This window comes from Herpailurus yagouaroundi, unplaced genomic scaffold, assembly GCF_014898765.1.
Source record: "Herpailurus yagouaroundi ecotype Mexico unplaced genomic scaffold, PumYag 164, whole genome shotgun sequence".
In the NCBI taxonomy this organism is placed as follows: domain Eukaryota; kingdom Metazoa; phylum Chordata; class Mammalia; order Carnivora; family Felidae; genus Herpailurus; species Herpailurus yagouaroundi.
Window position 1 is genome coordinate 19,964,010 of NW_024412405.1, and position 14,039 is coordinate 19,978,048.

Consider the following 14,039-nt stretch of genomic DNA (forward strand, 5'->3'; position numbering starts at 1 on the left):
TCCCTCCTCTCCAGATTAAACTAGATTCTTAAGATTAGAGTATAAGATTCAGGGGACCAGGATATTTGTGGTTATGAAGGAAAGGGAGCCAGTATTTTTGAAGTCCTGTTACATGTTTCATCTCATTTCATGTTTACCAGTAGTCTCAAACATTCAGACCACCCCTGGAATAACATTCATTGGACAACCTGTTATGGAGAGACTGAGCATAATCTTCACTGGGGAAATTGGACTATTATTGACAGGGGCCCTAGGTGACTTCTTGAAACAAAATATTCTAATAAGACCATGTCCTTTGACCAGTTTACTAGGGAAAATATTTTTTTGGAAAGACAGAGGTTTGTCTGGCCCTATGATTTCTGCACATAAAGGGAAATTAAAAGGACCCTGGCTTGTTAATCTTTGGAAGCTAGGTCTTCCCTTCTTCACTCGTACTATTAGCCATGGTGAAATTTACGCAAATCAGCATACTAACCTAACTTGGGCCTCCCTGCACAACGATCAATTTGTATGGACCACTATTTGTATCCCTTCTCCCTACATTATCTTTGCTACTTCCACTTTACAGATGAACCAACTAGAAAATCATTACAATATCTCTTCCTCCCAGGGCTGGTTTATGTCCTGCATAAGCGATAATAACATCACTCAAATATCTCCTCCTTATTAGTACTTAGCACGTCTCTGCCTGGGTTCCTGTTAATAGTTCTGAACCCTATATGCATCCATCAGGACTAGGCATGCTTTCCAAGCTTATTCGACACTGGCATTCTGATGCAAGGCAAAAAGGATTTGTTGGCCTGTTAATCATGGACATCCTAGCAGCAGTAGGTGTTATCGCCTCTGCCACTGCATCATACTATCCAGGCAGCCCATGTCCTTAATAAATTTATGGTCAACACTACCAAAGAATTTATAAGCCAAACTTTTATTGATAGACAAGTTTTGGCCCACCTCGAAGCTCTTGAGGCTGCAGTGGAATTTATTGGAAAAAGACAGAAAGCCTTGTTCCTCCACTCTAAAATGCCCTGTAATCCTAACTACCCGCATATCTGCATCACTGGCATTCCTTATAATCACTCCCAAGCTTGGGATGCTGTCCAGACACACCTTCCAGTGTCTTTTCTTCCCACCTCTCTGACAATATAGAAGATTTAGCTATGACTTTGCGCCAACAGCTACCATATACAGAGGATCAGCTTAAAAAATGAACAGGCTGATTCCTGAGAAATGTGGCGTGACCAAAATCCTTTCTCACTTACGGCTGGCACCCATCTCAAATTTTGGATAATTTTGGGAAGCAGAATGCTTTTACTATGCCTCTTTTTATGTCTTTGCAGAATCACTTTTCAGGCCACCCAAAAGCAAAAGAAGGACCAGGAGCTTGTCATGATGGTCCTCAAACACAAAACTAGAAGAACCAAGAAAAACAAAAAGGGGAAACTGTGGGGAATAAGTTTAGAAATTCCCTGGGCTTGCACCAATGGGTTAACAAGGCATAAAGAATTGCAAAGCTCATAGGATGCTCAGACCCAAGTTTGGGTAAACAAGATTAGGTGAATAAAGATGGGGGGGGGTAAGGCCCCCAGAATAGAGAGGTAGCACAAAGGTCCCCAATACAAAGGTATATGAGGTAAACAAGATTAGGTATTCAAGGCAAAGGTGCCACCCCCCCCCCCCCAATTTAGTACTGTAGCAGAAAGCTGCTTTCAGGAGAAGGAAGGACCAAATTAGGTAAACAGGTAAATAGGATTATAGACTGCTGCACTGCGGGTGAAGCTACCCAGAGCAGAGCTGATTAGCAAAACACAAGGTGCCTTGTTAACCCTGAGGTTACCTGCTCTATCTGTCTCATCCCCTAGGCTGACTAAGATAAACAGAGGTGGTGCCTCATGTCTGCTGTAAACAACCTTCTGCCAGCCTGGTGCTAGGATTTTGTTTTGTATTAACCCAAACCCCTAACCCTGAGTATCTTCAAGACCTGCTTTTCCTCATATCCCCAAGTTAATGTTCACAGATTCATTGTCTCTTTGTACAAGTCCATCACCATGTTTATAAGCCTTCTGATCCTGAAGAAACAAGGCAAGGACCCTTCTTTGGGGCTCTTTCCTTTTCCTGGAAATTAGCCATCTCTCGCTTTAAATCCTGTGTCCCACTTTCTTGCTAGACAAGAAAGAACTTTAGACCCAGAGTCTATGACAGTTGTTTTCTGTGGAAAGGCTGGTCTGGTAGAAGCTTAGTCCATCATATCATATGTGCAACTTCTTTTGTTATTCCCAAACAGAAGTTTTTTTAATGTTCACATGAAGTCTGAAATAGTGATTCCTAATAAGCACCCATCTATGTGGTTATTCAATGTCTCAGTTCCTTTATCTTGGAGGAACTTTCTACCTTCAGGTTGGGAAGCAGCACACATCATTTTCATTCATATTCTATTGAAGAGAAGTCAATCACATGGCCACATGTAATTTTGATGGAGCCTGAAGAATGTTGTCTAGCTCTGTCCCTGGAAGAGGAAGAAATAACTTTTCTAATCAGCTGGCAGCCTCTGACACATGGAGTTTTATTCATTAATGTTTTTATCAAAATTACTACAAATTACATCTTCTGAGGAAAATTCAATATGTTCACAATATCTTTCTTCAATATCTATTAACAGTTCCCTGAACTGAAAATAATATCTTCTCATTATCTTCATCTCCTAACATTATCTGAAATACACTTCTGCAGAAATATTATTCATGTTGGGATATGACTGCCATATATATCTATGAGTTCATTAAAAACATTATTGAACACCTTCTATATCCAAGGTTTATGAGAAATAGTCATGATTGCAGAAAAGCTCTTCATGGTCATTAACTCAGGAAAAGAATATCAAAAATTAGTTCTGCCAAATTACGATCATAGTATAATTTACTTTGTGTTTTTTATACTTCAGTATGTGAGGTCATGATTCATTTCTAACAGACAAGAAAAGTATCCTGCTTTCACTTCCTTTTATGAATATGAAGAATTTTAATGTGGCAAATAAGATGGACTAAGAGGAAAGAGGTCACTAACATATTAGGAGTCAAAAGCGCATGTCCCACATTGGAACATGATGCTCGGGATAAAAAAAAAATAAGACTGCAAAACTCATTTATATCTGTCTTTTAAAAATGAAGGAACTGGACTCTTTACTTCAGCAGCTTTATTCCTGAGACAGATTCAGGCATTTTGGGGGGTAATAGACACAGTAGATTGTTTCCGATAATATTCTCCTGCTCTCATCTTCTCAAATTGGTGTGTTTTTGTTTCTATTAGAAAAATGGCGAACTAGTGTTGTTCCTGGATATTTACACCATAAGTACCCTGAAGCAAGTCTGAGATGTGCCAGCAGGTGAGCCAAGGTCAATGAGACTGTCATTTTCTTTCTAAAGAAAGGAAGAAACTATACTTGCCTATATTATGGTTTTCCTTTCTTTGTAGTAGTTTGAGCATAGCAGTTGAGAAACTAGGAGGGGAGTGGTAATTGTTGTACATCTTCCTCTCTTTTCATTTCTGCTTTTTTTCTGAGACTATGGTCTCACAATTTATTTCAAGGAAAATTGGCTTTCACAAAGGTGAAGAATAAAATACATGGGTCTACATGAATTTTATTTGTAGTTTGAGCACAAAAAAGGAGACTGTTGGTAATTTCTAAGACACATAGAGCTAATCACTACATAATATTTATAACTATACAATAAAGTGATCATATTTTCAACCAATTAGGATGTGGGATAAACATCCAAGTATCAGGCATCAGGAAGAGAAATGATGTTAATAAGCTTTTCTTACCAACTTTTCTGACAACCCAGAACAGTCATGAATTAAGATATGGACCTATATACTCTCTTAGCTTGTGGGATTCCATGTTTGCTGGGGCTGTGGTCTATCTTTCCCCCAAAATTTCAGAGATCCACACTCTATTCATATTGTGTCATTGTGATTTGTTTTACCATGTTGTAACTCACAGGAAGCCCATTACGGGTGGGCTTTTATATCACCTAGTCATAGTGAACCATAAAACAAACAGCTCCTATTTTATCTACATGCCATGCTAGGGCACTATCTCTTTGGAGCAATGTCTAGAACAGAATTTCCTGGGGTTTCTGGTTGGCTGCTTAAAACTATGGAGACCAGGCATGAGACCAATAAAGCAAAATGATCATTTCTAAAAGATGCAGGGGACATAGCAGTGTAAAACTAATCAAGCAGGTCCTGAATTACGTAACTAAGGTACTTTTTGACTAGCCATGTTGTCTCATATTAGTTATGAAATACACTGCAATTCCCACAGAAGCCTGTGGGCAGGATTTCTATTTCTTTGTGTGCAAAAGAATCAAATATGTGCCAGATACAACAAAATACCATTCACTGTTTCCACCTAAATATCTACTGTATTTGTAATTATTAATTGTGTTTTATATTTGTTGGGTATATGTTAAAAATACATATTATTTAAGAAAAGTACACATTTTAACTACCTTAATAATATATATTCTTGTAATGTATACTGAGGTCAGACTCCGGAGTGGTGCCTAGAGTATTGTATATAATACATATTTCTAAGTTCTTTTAATTTCATCCTAGGACAAAGATATTTGCAGGCTCTTGGCAGTTGTGACTAAATCACATGATTTAGTGAATGACACTGAATCAACCAGAGAAGACATTTATTGGAATTTAGACTCCAACGTTCATTTTCTTTTCTTAGGACATTTTCATTTCTTAAATGATCCGTTTCAAAATGAAGGACTTCTTTTCATTAAATTTAATGTGTATTGTGTTAAAAGACAGAAGGAAAGTAGGACTATTTTTCTTTCAAGTTTTCTATTTAAAATTGTAAGAATCTTTTCTTCATGGAAAGAAATTAAATAATAGTTGTATTCCCAATTTAAGGCTGGCCGATTCCTTCACCATCACTATGCTGCCTACAGGCTGCCAAGACCATAATACATTGGTACCAGTATATCTTAAACCTTTTGCTGACCTAGTAAAGAAAAAGACATGTGCTTAGGAATTGTTTCAAGACACTGAATAAAAGGTTTTTTTTACAAGTAGAGTTTTGTGTAGGAGTTGTTTTTGTTTTTGTTTTTGTTTTCCCCAGAAACTGAGAGGCAGGATAAATGTGAGTCTTAAAAAAAAAAAACATAACAAAAGCAAACAAACAAGTTAGTATACACACATCCTGGGGGTGTTTCTAGAAATCACTCATCCAAACTGCGGTTGAACTGTACAGGTTTTTCCACGGTGCCGTCACAGAGCGGAGTGGGTTAGAGTTATAATTACTAAGAATCTTCCCTTTTCTCTTAACCACACTACGACTCTCTCTACACCAGCATATGTGCATCTCCATCTAGCCCCAGCCTGGGAAGTCTTGTATTCAGTCACCGTGGTTATTCAGTGGTGGTCATTAGAGCTGTGCCGTAAATAGTTATGATGTTCCTTCCAGTTCTGTAACAGGCCTGTACACTGTTTCCCCTTAGAATCATATGAATTGTTTTGGTTCGTGGAATGCTAGTGGAGATAATGTGCTTTTTCTGGGTAGAATATTTAAGAGCCACTATGCAATTTATCATTTATCTCTTTCCTCCTCCTTTTTTTTTTCTTTTTTCTTTTTTTTTTTTTTTTTTTTTTTACATGGTGGCTACTCTATCAGCCTAGATCCCAGAGAGAGAAGACAGGGAGCAAAATGTCCAAACAACTTTTTTTAAAAAATGTGGTGCGAGACAGATAGGAGGTGGGAGATAGACAGACAGACGGACAGACAGACAAAGACTGGTTATGGGGTATGAAGATTTTGGAGTCATTAGTCATATCCTGCCTGATATACCACCAATGTAGAGAATGAGGTGTTTTAGGCATCTCCACCTGAAATTCAGAATAAATTTTCCCAGAGTAATGTTTATTGTTCAAACCCTCTCCATCCCCCCAAATTAGCTAACTCTAGGAGGGGTAACCTTTCCCTAACCAGAAAAGGTTTAGATGTCAAAACATCATACTATATAGAAGACTGAACATATATACAACACACAGGGATCTCACTGCCAATGAAACAGGGATGCATATGTCTTCTGCAGGAGGCCCCAAAAAGCATTAGGTGGAGTTATACAATCTATACAGAGAGAAAGGGAGCAAATATTTGGAAACAAGAATATAATCTATCACCAGATATACAGGCAATTCACAAAAGCATTAGAATGACAAGCAACATATACTTATTCAACTCAAGTAATAAAAATGCATATTAATAATGCAATAGTAATTCTAGGTCCAGATGGGAAAATTTCTTGTTTTAACTTCTCTGATGATTATTTCACTTTAATTATCAGGGCTTTTTCTGCTAGCATTATATCTTGTTCAAAATATAAAAATATAATACAATAAAATAAAAAAAATTACTACAAGGACATTCATGACACGATGGCTTATAAAAGCACCACACTGGATATCTTTTCAACATCCCATTGGAGTTGTTGGGAACTGTTAAATAAATTATAGTTCTTCATGTAATAAAATACTGTAATTTCATTAAAAATTACATTATGAAATTCCATCGTGATATAAATAAAGTCAGTTGAGGTTCTCAAGCCATTTTGTGAAGTCACACACCTCAATGAATTCGACATGCCCATTATATTATCTGTGATTATTTCTAATTATTGAATAGTAGACTTCTCCTTTGAGCCAGTTTGCATTTTTCTAATTATTTTACAAGGGAAAGACATTGCATGTAATTGAAATAAATTTTAAAAAATGGACTGGGTGAAAGCACATAATTTTTAGTAGACATTGCCTACACAGGACACAACATTTTGTCTCTGTGTCCAGATCTAAAGGAAAAACAAGTTAAAAGCAGTTATCAAAGCTGGCCACTCTGGATAACCTCTTCTGAGGCTTTGTCAAGTGAAGCATTTTTAGACATTTCAGACACACACACACTGTGCACCATTCACTTCCTCTGTGTCAGAGCCTCTGTGTCCTATAATTTTAAACTCTAAAAATACTCAGTGGTGAAATATTGATTTCCTCTCTAATTTCTGCTCAGACTTTAGTTGGATGCCTGGTAAGGATTCTACTCTGAGAAGATCAGTACTTGACCTTGCACTTTGTTCTTTAGTGAAGAAACATATTGTATTTTTATACTCTCACCTCAGGTAGTCTATGTCTTTTTCTTGGTATTTGTGTTGGTGTAGTATATCAAAAAGAATCAATATTTCACTGTAAATCAGCTAATGATAAAATGTACAAAGTGTTTACAGGTTTTCTATGAAGCCATATACATATTAACAATAAGGCAATAACTATACTTATTATTTATTTATTTTTTAGGAAATTGCCATGGGTTAAACTAAGCAATGTTTATAAATTTATAAAATTTCATCTGAATATTAGCCATAACAAGTAATACATTGTAGTCTCCATGAAAATAGAAAGATTTATTGGCTCATTTTTTGATTCATACTTAGTATTTAGTGTATAGATTGGGTTCATAGAAGTAAATGGAAAGACCTGGTAGCAAACACAAGCATATGTCAAAATTTAGTGTAAAATTCAATCATTTATTCACTTTTTTTCTCAATAATTATGAAATATTTACTAATAATGATTTAATAATTATTAATTTATTAAATATTTTAGTGGAAGACTGTGAGATAAAGTCAATACTTTCAATCAATGGAAAGAAATCATGAAAGAAAAAATGATGCTGGGACCGTTTGGATAAACCAAACCCAATGCCAATGAGACAAACATGCATATACTTTCTGGAGGGAGTCCTGGAAAACCATATGGTATTGGGTGACACAAATTAGGGCACAATACATTCCTAATGGATTAAAGCTTTAAAAGTTTTTGCAAATTAACTATGTTCTAACACATCTGACTACAGGTCAGATTATATAAAGTAAATCCCCATTTTATTTGGAAACCTTCCAAGATAGCATGGAAACTATTTTTCAATTGTAAGAAAGAGATAAAAAGTACCAGTTTCAAGGCATGAGGTCCTAGGATTACGAACAGGAACCACATGATACATGCTCAAGTTTGTATTCTGCTGGCACTTTTCTTTGACATCATTGAATGTTTAGCTGTTTGCAGTTATAGCGCGGTAATCAATAAATATGAAATTATCCATCCCACTTCTTTCTGCTAGGGACACACTGAAAATTCTTCTGGATCAAGATTTTTTTTTAAATTGTTTGGTTTTGGGGGCGCCTGGGTGGCGCAGTCGGTTAAGCGTCCGACTTCAGCCAGGTCACGATCTCGCGGTCCGTGAGTTCGACCCCCACGTCAGGCTCTGGGCTGATGGCTCCGAGCCTGGAGCCTGTTTCCGATTCTGTGTCTCCCTCTCTCTCTGCCCCTCCCTCGTTCATGCTCTGTCTCTCTCTGTCCCAAAAATAAATAAACGTTGAAAAAAAATTTTTTTTAAAAATAAATTGTTTGGTTTTGCATTTGTAACTAAAATGTTCATGATTTCCTTTTTGAACTGAGTTTTTATGATGTATATTAGAGATGGATTGAACTTTGACACATATTAATGGTTTACTATGTCTCATGGGGATTTAGAGAAAAATAGGGGCATTTGATGTCTAAGCAAGTGTTTTGTTCTTAAAATTGACCACATTGTAATGTGACAATAACAAATTCCTTATTACATAAATTAAAGTTATATTGATTTATTTTTTAAGTAATGTTTTTAATTCTTATTTTTTAATGAATCTGTAGATTTTTAAGTAAAACTCAAACATTACTGGATAGAAAATTAGAAGTTTCTAAAGACTTTATGATATTATGCAGTAATACAGTAATGAATACATTTTAAAAATTTTGTATTACTTTAACTTAGAGAATCTTTCAAAGAAATATATGTAAAAATAATAAAAATTGAATGTAACATGCAAAAAAGTAGAAATACCTCACCCTGTACAATATTTAATTTTTAATCACTAAATGATGGGAAATGTGGAGAAATAAGAATATTATTTGTACAATAAAATTAAGGAGTGTTAAAAACTCATTGTTTTCTAAAATAAATATCTTAAAGGTTTTAGATTTTCATACAGCTTTTTTGAAAAGACTGTTATAGAAATCTTTTTTTTTCATAGTAATCTAGAATGTAGAATGTTATTTGCTTTCACGGAAAAATATAATCGTTATTGCTCTTTTTGTAGATACTTTATACATTTCAAAATAAACTATTTAGAAAATATCTAAGCCTAAAAATTTCTTCTACTAAACATCTTCCCAATAACATCTTTTAGGAATTACAGATTTTAAACAATAACGATCCAAGGATTATAATGACTGCTATGGCTACAGTAATTATTTTTGTTTTTTTGATGTGGAAGAGATACACATTACCAGAATTAGGAAGAACCCCTTTATTACTATATTGCAAAAAAAAAAAAAACCCAAAAAACAACAACAACAACAAAAAAAACAAAAACAAAATGAAACATTTTGATGAATCAACTTTGAATTTTATCAAGTAATTTTTTTCTATATGTCTTGGAATGTTTTTTTCCCAATTAATATAGTGAATGACAGTGAATGATTTTAAATTATTATATGAAACCTTTATTCCTAAAATAAGTTCTACTGCAGCATCAATGCTTTCTATTCTGAGGGATTCAGTTTACTATAATGTTGGATGGAATTTTTACTTCTATAATCATAGAAGAGTTTGACATGTAATTTTCCTTTCTTATAAAGGCCATGTCATGTTTTGATGTTGGGTTTGAAATGATTTCATAAAACATACTGATCCTTCCTTGAAAACATATTTTATGGAAATATTTTAAAAATATTTTGGGGCGCCTGGGTGGCGCAGTCGGTTAAGCGTCCGACTTCAGCCAGGTCACGATCTCGCGGTCCGGGAGTTCGAGCCCCGCGTCAGGCTCTGGGATGATGGCTCAGAGCCTGGAGCCTATTTCCGATTCTGTGTCTCCCTCTCTCTCTGCTCCTCCCCCGTTCATGCTCTGTCTCTCTCTGTCCCAAAAATAAATAAACGTTGAAAAAAAAAATAAATAAATAAATAAAAATATTTTAAGAATATAGGGGTGCCTGCCTGGCTCAGTCAGTAGAGTATGCAACTCTGGATCTTGGGGTTGTGAGTTTGAGCCCCATGCTGGGTGCAGAGATTACTTAAAAAAATATTCTAAAAGAAAGGAAAATTTAAAAATTTATTAGCTAATTCTATTTTTATTCTTGTGTTAGTTTTAAAATTTATGTTGTCAAGAAATTTGTACATTTACATTATTGTTCAAATTTATTGGTATGAATTTGTTTGCAATATACTTTTATTACCTTTTTAATGTCTGTAGGGCCTGTAGTGTATCTCCTTTTCACTTAAAATTTTTTTTAAGTTTATTTATTTATTTTGAGAGAGAGAGAGAGAGAGAGAGAGTGAGAAGGGGAGGGGCAGAGAGGGAGGGAGAGAGAGAATCCCAAGCAGGCTGCATGTATTGTCAGCCCAGCACACGCAGGGCTCAAACTCACAAACTGTGAGTTCATGACCTGAGCCAAAACCAAAAGTTGGGCACTTAACCAACTGAGTCACTCAGGCTCCCCTTCACTTGTTGATTATTAGTAATATTCTTTTTTTCTTGATAGGTATTTGTAGGAGTTTATCAATTGTGTTAGTCATTTTAAAAAACCTGCTTTGGCTTTGCTCAATTTCTCTATTATATATTTATTCTCAATTACATTGATATTTGCTATTATTATCTTCTTCCTTTTACTTTATCTTATTTTGGTTTTATTTTAAATAGCTTTATTGAGATACAATTCACATATGGTATGCTTTGCTCATTTTTATTGTTTATTTGCTGTTAATCTTTTATTTTATTTTTCTTACTTAAGTACAGATGACATACAATGTATACTAATTTCAGGCATACAACGTAATGAATGAATGACTCCATACATCAAGCAATGCTCACAATGATAACTATATTTGCCATCTGTCATATACAGTGCAATATTACTCAGCCACAGGAAGGAAATCTTGCCATTTGCAACAACATGGATCGACTTAGAGGGTTTTATGCTAAATGGAATAAGCCAGACACAGAATGACAAATAGCATATGATTTCACTCATATGTAGAATCCAAAAAGCAACAACAGCAAAAACCGAACAAACACACAAAAACAACAAGGAGAGAAACCGTCTCATAAATACAGAGAATAAACTGGTAGTTGCCAAAAGGTGGGGGGTGATGAAAGGATGGGTGAAATGGGTAAACAAGATTAAGAGGTACTTTATCTTATTTTAATTTACTCCTCATTTTCTAGCTTCTTTAAATGCATAGATCATGGGTTTTGTGCTTTCTACCTGCATCTGCTGTTGTAAATTTTGTTCTAAGCACTATTTTATCTATATCACAAATATTTTAATGTGTTGTGTTTTCTTACCATTATAGTACAAAATAATTTCTAATTTCTATTTTGGGTTACTTAGAAGTAAGTCACTTAATTTCCAAGTATTTGAGATTTTTTAAATTATCATTTAAAATTTTTTTAAGCTTTATTTATTTTTGAGAGAGAGAGAGAAAGAAAGATAGAGCATGAGCGGAGGAGGAACAGAGAGAGAGAGAGAGAGAGAGAGAGAGAGAGAGATAGAATCCAAAGCAGGCTCCAGGCTCCAAGCTGTCATCACAGAGCCCAATGCAGGGCTCAAACCCACAGACTGCGAGATCATGACCTGAGCTGAAGTCAGACGCTCAACTGCCTGAGCCACCCAGGCTCCCCAAGGATATTTTTATTCTAAGGTAGAAGTGGATATAGAATGATGTAAGCAGAGGCTTTAAGGTAAAATAGGTGAAAAGCCCCAACCTTTCTCTGTCCCATTAACAGTGAGTTTTCGATGTGCAGTTAACTCTTGGAAACAGTGGGAGTAGCATAAGGAGTTGGTGTTGGCAGAAGTAGAATTAAGGGGAGATCACAGAAATGATGTGTCAAGAATTTGCTTAAAAGATCAGGAGCGAACTGTAGACTGCACATTTTTAGGAAGTTCTGGGGCAGGATCACTCCTTTTCTCTTATGCAGTTCGATTTAGCAAACATACTTGGCACTAACCGTGTTCTAATATTTCTATGTCCGTAAGTCCAAAGACAAATAAGATACAGTTGCAGTTCTTGAGACAGGTGTTACCAGATAGATGAAGGAAACACAAACAAATGTTCCAAAGTGAATAAAAAAGAATGTGGAGTCAGACAATTGTCAGACACAGAGAAATACCTGTGACACAGCCAAACTTGTAATACAGTTGATAGCACGCCAGGGGAGGTAAAAGGCAGGGAGTAAGTGGAGGGGAGAATAGTAAGAGTCGAATTAAAATCCTGTTTATTGGATTAAAAATATTGGAGAGTTTTGCTGAATGTTTAGTGTTCATATGCAATCCAGAATATTAGTACAATCTTGAATTGTTACATTTGGAAGGTGCCATGTTTGCATAACATATTAAGGATTTTTGTAATTTTTAGTATGTACATAAGGCTCTATAAAATATGCTCATCTTCTTAAAATCAGTACTCCAGCATCTGTGGCAGGCACTTATTTGCTCAAAGGTACATGTAGATAAAATTCTTTGACCTTTCCTTCTTTATAAGTAACATTTTGATGAGAAAAGGTGTACGGCAAGCCATCTCTTGCTTATACAAAGGAAACTAGAGCTTTTAGATTTCTAATGCTAATAGAGGAAAATTTGAGTGAAACATATTGAAAATTCAACCTTGACAGCTGGAAAAGATAAATGAAATTCAATTTTGCTTCTTGAGTCACTGTTTAAGTTTCTACTTGGGGTTAAGATGGGCCTTGATGGCATCACCTCCTATAGATCACCTTTCTTGTTCCCAGATGCTTCTATACATGCGGGGCAAACTTGCGCCAGCATAGATAATTTATAGGTGACGGTATTGTTTATGGGGTAAATGTCACTAGAATATTCCAGTGATTTATAGAAGCAATGAATTTAGAAAAAAATAAGTATATGAATGATTTTAGAAACCCTAGAAGTTAATAATAGTTCAGTTTCATTGGGAACATTACAAAGTTGAAAGCCCTAAATATAACTTCTTGAACAACTGCTCAGAAATCTGACTTTTAAAAATTGTTGTAAGATTAGAGAACTGGAATAGGAGTCATATGATGATGCATATGCCAAAAGGATAAGAAAATTATGTAATTTTCTTCTTCTGGATGGAATACCAGAGAGGTTGGAGTCTTAGATTCTTATATAAATGCATGAAACTCATTATAATGCCTAAATATGAAGTAAATCACTCTATTAATGGTCTCCATTGAATTAAATATGACAATAGATCTTTTATTTCAACATATGAATCACAATCTATATTAATTGAATACATTCGTACTATGTGCCAGGAACTAAGGAAAATTAATAGATCTGCAACACACAGAATCTGCTCTCAAGGAATTTTAATACAAGACAGAAAGCAGACACTCGTGAGAAGATGAAACATATTCCATGTAGTAAATTATAGACCTTCAATGAGTAATAAAATCATGTTAAGGTACTCAGAGAGCAGAGTATTTCCAGCTCTGTTAGCCAGGGGGCTTTTAATGGAGGTCACGAAAGCAATTATATTTGAACTGTCTTTTGAAGAATGAGTAAGATTTGAATAGATATAAATTACTGAGAAACTGTTCCACAGAGAAGTATTAGTAAACATGTAAGTAAGAAAACACAATTAAGCTGATTGGGTAGGGTATAGATGGTGATTCATGAAAGACAGTTATGAGAAAAACTGTTAAGGGAGATTGGGACCCTGTTTGTAATGGGCATTAAAACCTGTGCCAAGAATGTAGACTCTGATAATCATTGATGGGCCTTCTTTTAAAATCAGCAGGGGAGTTGTATGATTGAAGCAGGGCTCTAATAGTTGTAGAAAGATTGCAGAGGGGTGCAGTGAAGCAAGAAGGCCATAAAGATGCTGTTAAGTGTCTAGGAACCACATCTCAAGATTAGGGAAATGGGGCAAGAGATTT